Source organism: Elgaria multicarinata, chromosome 2 (genome assembly GCF_023053635.1).
Source record: "Elgaria multicarinata webbii isolate HBS135686 ecotype San Diego chromosome 2, rElgMul1.1.pri, whole genome shotgun sequence".
Taxonomy (NCBI): Eukaryota; Metazoa; Chordata; class Lepidosauria; order Squamata; family Anguidae; genus Elgaria; species Elgaria multicarinata.
This window is the reverse complement of record NC_086172.1, coordinates 168,663,045-168,675,973: the sequence shown is the minus strand read 5'-3', so window position 1 is coordinate 168,675,973 and position 12,929 is coordinate 168,663,045. Positions and strand designations below refer to the sequence as shown.

The window sequence follows — 12,929 nt, the reverse complement described above, 5'->3', positions numbered from 1 at the left end:
GGTGGCGGCAGCAAGGACGCCTCTTCCTCAGCTCTTCCAAAGGCTAGTTACACGATCGCTTTCACGTCGCACTGGGGTTGCTTAGAAGCGGTCTCGGTACGACGTGCGGATTCCCCCTTAGACTGGGGCCTTAGCTAGAGCTAGCGGTCTTGCGGGATGGAGAGGTGAAGATCTAGTGATATTTTCATCACAAGATCTCCCCCTCAGTTCACATGCAGCGCATGATGACCTCAGATGGAGAGGCGTCGCACCCGCCATTTTTTCAGTTAAAGGGCCAGCAGCGCATGAACGCTCGTGCGCATAAGGTACATTTTTTTAAGAAATAATTACTTTCCTCACTCCCCCACCCCACCCTCGATGGGCACAGTGCTCCTGAGGAGCTCTGCGCCCCATGCATGGGTCCCGGCTCCTCACGAGGAATCGTGAGGAGCTGGGACAAACCATGGTGCCCAGCCACATGTTTTGCGGTCTTGGGCTCAGCCTGAGACTGTGGAAATACCAGGCCTAAAGGGTAGGGTGAGATCCCAGGGCAAGGGAGGGATCATCTCTTCCTGAAACCAGGATCCCCTGTGCTTCATGTGAACGCACAGGGACGATCACGTGGATCACCCCAGGATTTCGCCCCATCTAGTTATGGCCTGGGAGTTGGGAGATGGAAGCACACTGGGTAACTTTGGGCCGGTCACAGACTCTCAGCCCAACCTACCTCACAGGGTTATTGTTTTGAGGATAAAATGGAGAAGAGGAGGATTATGTATGCCGCCTTGAGTTCCTTAACAACGGGAAAAGGTGGGATATAAATAAAATCAGTTAATCAATCAAAATACGCACGGATGAACAAAATGAACAAAGCTCACAGTTTGATACGGACTCAAGTCAGAATGAGCTTTGAGATGGAATTCAGAGAACTTTGGTGTGGTCTTGTTTTGTTGGTCACCCCCCTGGGTTGAGGGGTTTCTCGGTGAGTGGAAGACTGCAGGGTCTTTGAAGGGGTGGGATCACCTAACCCACTCACTTTTTCTGAACCCTCCAGAAGACTCAAGGACTTTTTATTTTGAGCACTCACTGGAAAAGGTTGCAAAAACTCAGTGAGCGTGCATCTAGGTGAGCCAAGGAGAGTTCATGCATCATTATTATTATTATTTTTTAAAAAATCCTTACCAGCAACTCTGGCAAAAACCCACAATACTGTACAACGTCAATAACATATGTGCCCAATGAATTCCCTAATAAAACAGATGTGGCAAATTACATTTAATAATGTTTGACAATTCCCCATGCAGCTAATGGTTTGTTAGAAATTAGTCCCTAATGTTTTAGGGACTGCTGGCTCTTGCAGTCATTTGCTTGGTCTTCATTTACATGTTTCGTTTCCAGCATGTCAAATTTCCCATCATCTCCCTCAGATGGTTTATGGTCCTTTCCCCCCACTGAGAGATTATTTCAAAGGTTAGTGTTTGTACGCTGACGCTAACCCCTCACAGGGAGAGAGCATGTCTGAATCCAAGCCTGCCTTTGCTCGCTCACGGAAGAGAGGGCCCCGCGCGAGATCATCGCGCCCCACCTGGATCGCAGTGACAGGAATTTAGAATCCGTCGTGTAGATTCGTTTCCTAGCAGAGAAGCTATAAAACTGATTTTGCAAAATCGTTCTCAGTGCCTTCTTCATGTTACACTGTGTGCAGCAGACTGCTATACCTTACCTCTGAATTGGAGAAATTCTGACGCCAAAAATAATTAGAGGAGAGGTGTTACGTGACGGGCCTGTGAACCAAATGCAGCCTTCCTGCCTTCCCAATCCAGTCCTCTGGGATTTCCCAAATGGCCCCACTCCTTTCTCCCAAGAAGGCCAATTGTTTGGTTGTTTCTGGCTTTTCCATATATATTTTTTCCAATTCTAAGAAAGAAGAAGGTTGAAATGCCTCTTCCAAGGCAAGATCTACACTACTGCTTTATAGCGGTATTGAAGTGCACTGAGAACTATAGGGGCACAATCCATATTCCATATACTAGGGCTGTGCTCCACTCCGATTCCGATCAGTGAATCCAGAGCGGAGTCACCCGATCCGCCTCCGCCAAAGGCGGATCCAAATCGGGTCGTGGAAGCTGCGGATCGAGGTGAAGCGGTTCGCCTCCATCTGGAGCTCCGAATGCAGGTAAGTGGGGGAGGGGAGGGGTTTTCACTTGTTACCGCTGCCGCAGTCCATGTGGCGATGGGTAAGGGGGCAGGGGGGAGGGGGGCTTACCTGTGTCTGTCTGTAGATTGGGCCATGAAGCGGTTCTGGGGGTCTGTGCACAGCCCTACCATATACCGCTTTCATAGGACATGTCTACACCATGCCTTATCCCAGGGATTGTCCCAGGATCATCCCTGTGCATCCACATGACGCACAGAGGATCCCAGGGGCAGGGAGAAATGATCCATCCATTTCTCTTGGGATAACTGGGATGACTTTTAGCCCAATTTTTCCCATGGTCTCAGGATCATCCCAAGACTGTGGGAGGTGTGAGCAGCCATCCCAACTTCGTCCCGCCTCCTCGTGAGTAAACGTGAGAAGGCGGGAACCAGCATGGGGCATGGGAGGGGGGAAGCAGGATTGTTTTTTGTTTTTGTTTTTTTAAACTTACTTTTGCATTGGAGCGCTCATGTGCTCATCTTCAGTAAAAAAAAAAAGATGGTGGGCACGATATCCCTTGTTCCTCCCAGGATGTCATGCGCACGGCTGTCCAACGGGGAGGATCTTGTGAGCAGAATATCACGAGATCGTCCCCCTCCCTCCCAGAATGCTGGGAGGTGTAGACATGCCCATAGTGTTCTATCCTTTTTATTCCAAGTTCGTTATTATTTGACACAAGATATAGATCTGGCCTAAGACACGGGCACTAAGAGACTTAAGCTCTTACTGCCTGTAGTATTTAATTTTTTAAAAAATGTTTTTAATATTGCATGGGTTTAATTCTGTTTTAACTTTTGTAAATTTATATTTATATGTTTTAATTGTATATGTTTTAATCTTGTAAACCGCTTTGAGTCCCAGTATAAATATAATAATAATAATAATAATAATAATAATAATAATAATATCTAATAAAAATAAGAATTAATCTAAAAATATGCTGGGATTTTTGCTTTTGACCCTGGAATTTGGCCCCTGGGAAGCTTCTCTCTCCAAAAGTGAATTTTCCCTTCAGCCTGAAATTTATTTATGTATTTATTTATTTATTACGTTTCTATACCGCCCAATAGCCAGAGCTCTCTGGGCGGTTCACAAGAGGTTCAACAACGGTGAACTCAAGGTGAATTAGTAAGAACTTAAGGAGGACACTGCCCCATTAGAACATTGATTAGCATTGTACCAAATTTTTCAATGTATTTCCACCCCCTGACCAGTTGTTGGCAGGAGGGATGAAAAGAAATTTCATCTGGAAATTGTGGGAAGTGGGGAGAATTTTGGAGGAATTTCTCAGTGTACATGGCTTCAGTGTGTACCTTAGTACAAGGCAGTGCCTAAAGGTGGTGGCGGCGGCATGCACACTCTTTGGCTTAATCTACACCAAGCAGGATATTGCATTAAAAAAGCGGTATGAAAGCGCTATATGGGATGTGTCAATGGGCCCCAACAGTTGTCAGTGCACTTCAATACTGTTGTAAAGCAGAAGTGTGGCTCCTGCCTTTTCATAGAATCTTAGAATAGCAGAGTTGGAAGGGGCCTACAAGGCCATCGAGTCCAACCCCCTGCTCAATGTTATATGCCACTTTCATACTGCTTTCATAGTGCAATATCTTGCTTGGTGTAGTTTAGGCCTTTATTTCACAATGTTTAACCTGTTCTATCCTTGCAGCCTCTCCAGCTGCTTGAGTTTTCTGAAGGGGGAAAAAAAAACCTAGAGGGGAAAAAAACCCTCTATAGTATCCCAGAGGACTTTCTCCCTTGGTGTTGCTGAATGCTTGAAAGCTGAGCGAAGTGTTGTTATTGTTCCTATTAAAAAGACGTTTAAACCTCCTTTTAATACCATCCAAATCGGTGGCCATCACTACATCTTGTGGTCGTGAATTCTATAGTTTAACTCTATGTTATGTGACGAAATACTTCCTTTTTTCTGTACTGATACACTCATCCGTCACCTTCATGGGATGATCCCACTGGGTTCTAGGCTTATGAAAGAGGGGGCGGGGAATGGTTCGCAATGCATAATTTTGTACACCTCTATTAGGTTTAGGGATGTCTGAGGAAACTGGTTTGTGGCTCAATGTGCATTAACACAATTCCCACCCCCTCCCCTGTGAGAAAACCCTCTGCAAGTCTGCGGAATCTATATAACTCAGAAAAAATGCTGGTCTGTTGTGGTGTGCCCATTTGATTTCGTTGCAGTTTTCCTCCACATCCCTACGTTTGAGTGCCTGCCTACCTGCTTGTTTGGAAGCTGCTGATTTCTTGGTCCTCTCCTCTCCAGGAGCCCGTCTACACTTGTCTAGATGAAACGTAACAAGTTGGCAGAGATGACGTCAGCAGTCACGTGATGCTGTTGTTGTTACGTTTCTTCTGACTTTTAAAACCGTTCCACTTTCTGTTAAAATCGTTTTAAAACTAACAATGTGCCCCAACCTTTCGTTGTATTCAATGCCGTCTTTCAAAGTCATGTCTCGTGACCATGGTCTTTGCTTCCTGATTAGGACAAGTGAGGGCTTTTCTAGGGGAGGGAGAGCTGGCACAACGTGACGAGGGGGAGGGGGAGGGGGAGGGAGGGCGGTGAAAGAGGGGACAGAGGCTTAATTTTTTAAAAAAACTGCTTATCTTTCGGGGCGCACGTGGCCCCTTTAAGACGCTGCAGGGCTTCCCTCATCCCTACGCGTCGCCCCGCCTCCCTGCCGGCTTATCCCGGCAGGTCTAGCTCAGAGTCACCAGAAGAAGGAGGTTTACTTCAGAGCCGGTATGAGCATAATGAAGAACGTTTTAAAGAAGAGTGTGCCCGGGTAAAACGATAGAAGAAAAGGTATTTCGATTGACTGGGCTGAAGTTGCATTTTGTAACGTAGCAAGGGAGGACGCAACAATGCACTTAAACAACGGTGTAATGAATAGTGTAGATCCTGCCCTAGTAAGTGAACCAAAGCCAAGGCCCTTTCTACACCAGCCTGATAGTCCAGGCTGGACATGGCTGAGTCCCTGTGCATCCAAATGATGCTCGGGGACACCTGGGGGCAGGGGAGATGGGCACAGGTTTTCCCAGGGATAAAGAAACCCTGAGAAAACCCGATTTCTTCTGCATTCTCGGGATCATCCTGAGACCGTGGGAGGTGTGGGCGAGTAAGCGTGGCATCAGAAATGGGCTCCGAGCCACGCGGTGCAGCTCTGTGCCCATCAGAGGAGGGAGTGGTAGCAATTTCGCCACCCCTGGGATGGCAAGGAGATGATTGGGGGTGGGGGATTTTGGGGTTGCTGGTGTTTTGTTTTAAATTTTTGGTGGAGTTGGGCCTTGCATTTGTGCGACCGGCTCCACTGCTTTAAAAAGTAGAAGAAAAAGGCACCCGGGACATCCCTGCTTCCTCCCAGGACGTCGTTTGCCTCGTGTGCATGCTGGGGAGGCTCTTGCAATCAGGATATTGCGAGAGCCTCTCCCTCCCTCCGGGAATGTCAGGAGGTATAGAAAGAGCCTAAGTCACAGGACCCTGCCCCAAAGCGCTTACCATCTTAAATTCAACATGGGGAAAACAACAGTGGAATGGAAAGTAAGTGAAGGCAGGCAATTTGAGGTCTGCTGGAGCCAAATTTTGAAATACGGAAGAGGGTATTTGAGGAGGAAGGCTAAGAATGCAGTGAGACTGGGATGAATATAAATAAGCCAGAGAGAAGATTGCTTATCTGTTGTTAGAAAATGGCATTGGTAGGCAAGGAGCAGGTTCCCAAATATGTGTTGAGAAGATGGAATTACACTTTGCTGCTCAGAGTGTTGGACAATTCTTTGTTTCTTGAGTTTTGAGCTCACTTTTCCTCCAGAAAAGTGAGGATAGGGTGTATGGCTTGGGCAGGATCTACACTACTGCTTTAAAATGGTTTATAACAGTAGTGACAACTGTTAAAAGGCTGTCTACAGTTTTCAAAAGTTTTTCGAAGTGTTATATCCTACTTGGTGTAGATCTGGCCTCCCTCTTGTATTCTCACAGCAATCCTGTGAGGTAGGTAGATAGCCTACCTCAAGTAGGCTATCTCAAGTAGGATAGCCTACCTTCACGTCATCATGGTTGAGCAGAGATCTGGACCTGGGCCTAACCTGGTATTTGGGTAGCAGACCAAGCACAGCCCTTTTCAGTGGACGAAGCACAGAAAGCTATCCAGGAATGCTACTTCTAGGGAAATTTCTGCACACAGTCTCTGCACACATCCATTCACACACACACACACACACACTGCATACAGGGCCAGCCCTACCATTAGGCAGAGAGAGGCAGTTGATTCAGGCAGCAGATACTAGGAGGTGGCAGGAAAATGTTGGAGGAGAGCGCTGTGGGGTACATAACTTACCCTGCACCCCTAATCCAGCAAGCTGCCTTCAGATCCAGCAGAGGAAGATGTCGCTGAGCTGAGATATTTGTGATATAGGGTGGGATACACATGTCTTCATAAATAAATGAATAAATGTTCCATCTCTAGTATTGAAGTAAGGTTCATCTGCACATCAAGTTGGCCTTCGTCCATGGAATGGGACAGGGCGCCATCTTGTTTTTCACCTCAGGAACCAAAATATCTTGGGCCAGCATGGCACAAACAAATAAGTTATGTGTTTTTAAATAGGATATTTATGCCATAAGGTATTCCACAGGAAAGCAGCTCCCATCATGAGGCGTTTACCAGTCCAGAGCTAAGGATACACAATTCAACAAAATTCAAGCTCTTTGAGGGTTCTCTAAATTCCACCTCAAAGCTCATGCAGCAGGGTCTTGCTATTTACTGTTTTACTCTGTACAGCACCATGTACACTGATGGTGCTATATAAATAAATAATAATAATAATAATGTTCTCATCAGACTGTGAGATTTTTCTTTCTTTCAGTACATTCCCCCTACCCCCAAATGTACATTTTGTGCCACTTGTTTGAAACCAATACATTTTCCTTCCATTGAGGAAAGCATGTTTGTGCATACTTTTCAAAAGTATGCATTCTTGTCATGAACATTTTCCATTTTCTGAACATTTTTTGGGGGTGGGTGGGTGTTGTTCCATGAATTTCATCAAAAGCTGGGAAATGTTTGGACTTCGACTGCTGATGGCGTTCAGGATCACATTTAGTTCCACGTGGTGTAAAGTGATCAATTTTTAATAAAACAAAACAAACCACATTACTCATATGTCTCTACCCAGGATCATCGATGCATTCCGAGAACCCTGGTGCATCCAGTAGCACTGAGACTTGGAACGTGTTCAGACACCATGCTACACCATGGTGGTTAAGCATTTTGAGCTAAACATTATGGCTTAGTGTGTCATGTGAACCATTCCTAACCATGGTGGCTACACAACCATGGTTTAAATATGCTCACTAACCCTGATTTAAACACGCCCACTAACCATTTGCTGCAAAAGCGTTAGCGGCTTAACCATGGCTTAACGCGTTGTCTGAACAGGCCCTTGGTCTCCCCACAGCAGGTGATGAGTAGCTATTTGCCCTAATGCTCCAGAGGAATGCTCTTGGGTATTTGTAGGCATTTAAATTGGCTACTTGCATTTGTCTGCTACAGCCACCAGGTAAACCTATATTCAGGGGGATGCACTGATATATGAGTGGGCACATGGAGGACATTTTGTAAAGCACCCCTCAAACTTGGAACTGCCTCTGGTTGTAACATATAGAGGACATCATCATTTTTGGTCTGCTCGTGTGGATTTTGCTAATTATTACTAGCAACTAATAATGGAAAGAAACTAACTGCAATAATGTAAACTTCAGCTATGGGGCAGTATATAAATGTAATCAATCAATCAATCAATCAATCAATCAATCAATATAAACCAGTTCCTTGGGAGTAAGCCTCATTCAACTCTATGAGAAATAGCTTCTGAGTAGACATATAGAAGACTACACTGGAAGGGTTTCAAAGTGGTTTAAAATCCAGGGCTTAGCATCCCTAGTAAATACAACTGTTTTGCATTTTGCCTTATTAAACACAGTGACAACATGATACAACTCTTTGTTTTATTTCCAGATCTGGTATTCATAGTACTCACCCACCCCCGCCCATCTATGCCTTTATAATCATTGCTAGGACTACACTAAGAGTTTGGGAGTTCTGCTGAAAAATTACCTGCCACTAGAGGTTATTCAAATTCTGCTTTTGATTTATTGGTCTAGACATTTTTAAGGCCATATCTATAGCCGGTAGTTAGCTATAGTGCTGAAATGACACTTTTTTTTTAAAATGAACTACGAAGAATAGTCTTTCAGGGTTAGCTTGTTTTATTTACAGCATTTTCACACTGAGCAAACATTAAAAATTTACAAAGTAATATTGATTTGCAGCTCCATCAAAGTGTTCCCACCTAAGCCAAGCCTTCCAAGATGTTCCCTGTTGTCAGTGTTGTGTTTGCCGGGTATCTAGAGTCTAGAGAACACCTGAAAATTCACTGAGAGAAAGAAAGTAAAAGGGTATCTAAAGCAATGAGAGAGACGAGTCATTAATGATTGTGATGGAAGTAAATTCAAGATAGTCTGCATCTTTGGCATGTAACTGATTACTTTCATGTGATTTTTTGGTGTGTGTGTGTGAGAGAGAGTGCGCTTGTGCCCGCATTTCTCTTTATATAGAGATACAAAGACTTGTTGGCAAAGTAGAACACAAGATGGCAGTATTGTCAGCTAGTTGAATCATTCTGAAAATTCCCGAATTTCAGACGGGCGGGACGGAACCTTTGTACGTATAGTAAAAAGTAGAAGCAAAAATCTCACGGGATTTGAAGGCATAATGTTGGGGAGTAATTTGTCTCTTAATGGAGCCTGGGAATCAGAAACTGCAGGGATATTGAAGACTGGCAGTGGTCAGAGCCTTTTAACCTACCCACATAATGGTAAGAAATGCCATAGGTACCACCCCTCCACCCCTGCTTTGAGCAGCCAGAGAAAACAACACATTACAAAACAGGTGGAGAATTTTGTGATAGCACAATTAGAGATGATGCAGACAGACTCCCCCACTCTTCAAGTGCTCCATGCCCATAGTGGGTGGGGAGGGGAGGGGAGGGGAGGGGAGCAGGGTCATTTTTATTTTTACCATTTAATTTTACCTTTTGATCTTCTCTCCGTAAAAAAAAATTGGCCACCACGACAGGCGTGATGCCCAGGATGTTGCGTGGCCCATGTGGACAGAGGGGGAGGATCTCGTGATCAGCATATCGTGAGATCCTCCCTCTCCCCTCCCCTGGTGCAGACATGCCCATTGTCTATTTGGGCCTTCAAGCAAGTGGTGCATCCCTCCTCCCAGTGCATTACTAATGAAAAATCAGACCAATACATGCTCAAGGGACCAGGAAGGGCCAGGCCGTATCAAGCAGCAGGTGTGTCCTTTCTTTCACACCCAGGCCAACTTATAAGAGTGCAGAATACAGAACTCAGTGAAACAGGTGTCTGGTGTCTGTGAGCATTTTGCCTTAATGAAGCAGATGTCACAAGAGTGCACAAGATCCAGCCACATGAAAATTAACTTCCTCAAGCTCTGGAAACATGTAAATCAGACCTGTGTTTCACTTTTTGTTGTATGAGCATAGCAATGCAAGAGATTTTGCGAATCCCAACACAGATGTCCTCACCCTGCTAAAAAGTCCTGTAGCACCATTCAGACACACCAAGTTCTACCTTTCCCTCCATCCCCAGCCCTACCTCAGTGCCACCTGAATCGTGTTGCTTCACCCAGCTACATGGCTGAGTCAGCCTTGGCAAACTCCCTGGAACTGGTCAAAGGGTTGAAACCACTGATGTTGCCAAATTTCATAATTAGTCAGCTCGATGGGGTGGGGGTGGGTGGGTGGGTCATCTGTTCCTAACACCTCTGTAGCAAGCCTGGATTGACAAATTGCGAATTCGCTATTATCTTCAAAAATAATTGTGAGCTTTGGAGCATGCACCATCTGCATATAAACAATGCCATTTCAGTGCACGCCAGTGGGGCTGTGAATTCATTCAGGGTTTCAGCCAGACCTGTCAGAACGCTAAAGACGTTATCCAACGTGCCAAACCATATCCCCAAATGGGTCCAGCACCTTGGATAGCTCCTTTAGAGTTCTGGCTGGTTCTGATTGAAACCCAGAATGGATTCACAGCGCCACTGAAATTGGAGCCACCAACCTCCATTGGTGCACACACTGAGTTGGTGCAATCCTTGAATGCATCTGCCACTTCTTCCCACATCTATTATTATTATTATTATTATTATTATTATTATTATTATTATTATTATTATCCCGCCTTTTCCCCAATGCTGGGCGTCAAGGCGGCCTTACAAAGTTTAAAATATACATGGGGGGGGGGGGACAAAACCATAAACATTTAAAACACAAAACAAAATTATAACACATTAACATAGATGGAGGGCCAGACTATTCTCCAAAGGCCTGCTGGAACAAAAAAGTTTTAGCCTGCTTCCGAAAGCCCATCAAGGAGGGAGCCAGCCTAGCTTCCCCGGGAAGAGAGTTCCAGAGCACCAGAGCAGCCACCGAGAAGGCCCTCTCCCATGTTCCCACCAAGCGTGCCTGTGAAGAAGGTGGGCCTGAAAGAAGGGCTTCTCCAGAAGATCTCAAAGCACGGGCAGGCTCATAAGGGAGAATACGTTCTTTCAAATAACCTGGACATGAACCATATAGGGCTTATCTACACCACTGCTGCAGTTCTGGCTCCATGAGGAGGAGGGCTCTGTGGATCCTTCTCCTTTCCCCAATATACCAGGGATCGATGAGTTTAACATCATACGACGTCATCATACAGGAAGGGCACGCAATCTGAACCCATCAGGAAGGGTGCGCAGAATGGAGTGATGCAGAATGTTAAGCTGCTCAACATGGTTCCAAACTATAATTCCTAAGATGAACATTGACCTTGCGCACGTGCAAAAACTTGTATAGACGAAACAAGATCGCTTATTAAAGGAGAACTCTCATCTGAACTCATGTGGTCAGATCCATTTAGCGAATTCACTCCAGGTAAGTTCACCCACCTCTAGTTGAAACACCTTTCCAATTAGTAAAGGTGAAACGAGATCGCTAAAGGGAGATAAGACAGGTTAGGAACTAGGGATGGTGGAGGAATCCAGGCGAGGGTGGAGCTTGATGAACTTCTGTGGGCTCGGCATACTTTCTCCCCCCGCGTTGTGTTAATGGTGTCCGTAATGGCGGGAAGCTCTGGAAATTGTGGCCACCGCTAACGTCGCGGGTTGGGGGGGGACACACACATGATCTCAGCAGCTAGTGTGGGCGCTTGCCACAGGGCCTCAGGAATGTTCAGGTGGAGGTCTGTGCATTTCAAAAGTGCATATTTATGAAAGCACGATGGTGCTATATAAATAAATAATAATAATAATAATAATAATAATAATAATAATAATAATAATAATACAAACCAAAAAAGTGCAGTTCAAAGTGCACTTTTCTTTTCTTGAACCCCTGCAAATTCAGGTATTTGCTAATGTTGCACAAACACACAAGGCCTTCTCCTTGGGTTCAGGTTTGGAAAAAGCGACACATTTGCATGATTTGTGAATAGAATCAAAATCCCTGTATATACCCAGGCCCAGCCCGGCCCAAGGCAGGTCACCGCCTGAAGCAGCGACCCAGCGCTGCCATCACTGCTCCCTCCCTCCCAATCTGCATGGCTGCCTGCTGACAGCTAGTTTACTTTTCCTGGCATGGATACAGCACTTCTCACAATACTTTGCCTGACCTTTGGCAGGTGCCGCATAGCTCCTGAAGGTGGGCAGCCTGCTGGCAAGGTGGGCGAATGGCTCCATGCCAGGAAAAGGAAACTGGCATGCTAGCAGCCAGGTGGGAGAAGCCAGCTGGGTTGGGAGGCGCACGAGCAGGGAGGCGAAGCAGGCGGCGCCCAGGCAAGCGAGCAGCTGCTTCTTGGTCCTGCCGGCTGCCTGCATGGGCGGCCATGCAGGGGGCCAACAGGACCAAGAAGCGGCAGACCCATTGGTCTGATGGATAGGGAGGACTGCTTCACACAGCACATAATTAATAGGGGTGTGCATGGACCCCCCACTCCGCTTCACTTTAAGATCCGCCATTTTCGGATCGGCCCGCTCCGCCCCGCCCCCACTCCGCCTGTGCCCACTCCGCTCCGCTCGGAGCTCCGGATCCGGATCGGAGCTCCGGTCCCCCCCCATAGGGGGGGTTACCGGGCCCTGCCGCCATCGCCACCCATGCGGCGACGGCGGCAGAGCCCGGTAAGGGACCAAGGGGGAGGGGGGCCTTACCTGCCTCCGTCCGCGGTCCGTCACCGTCTTCAATTGAGCCCATGGTTCCACTAGGAAGTCTGGGCCGCAAGTGCGGCCCAGACTTCCTGCTGGAACCACGGGCTCAATTGGAGACGCTGACGGACCGCGGACGGAGGCAGGTAAGGGAGAGGAGGGCGGGGGGCGTTACCGGGCCCTGCTGCCGTCGCTGCATGGGCGACAGCGACAGCGGCAGGGCCCAGTAAACCCCACTTACCTTTCCGGCGGAGCTCCGGATCGAGGCGAAGGATCCGCCTTCACCTCGATCCTCTTCGCCACGCTCTGCCGGCCCCCCAATCCTCTTCGCCTCCGTCTGAAGGGCAGGCGAAGCCCCCCGCTCTGCTACTGCTTCTCTGGTCCGATTAGAAGCGGAGCACATCCCTAATAATTAAGGGCACAATCCCATGCATGTTAACACAGAAAAAGGTCAAACAACTCCCAACATTCTCCATTTA

At 46.8% G+C, this 12,929-nt stretch overlaps 1 protein-coding gene across 1 annotated transcript in view; it reads right to left on the bottom strand.

Annotated features, from left to right (window-relative positions):
- Positions 1 to 12,929, bottom strand: part of LOC134393467 (inverted formin-2-like) — a 510,183-nt gene that overhangs the window by 317,381 nt on the left and 179,873 nt on the right. The gene's annotated exons all lie outside the window — the stretch shown is intronic.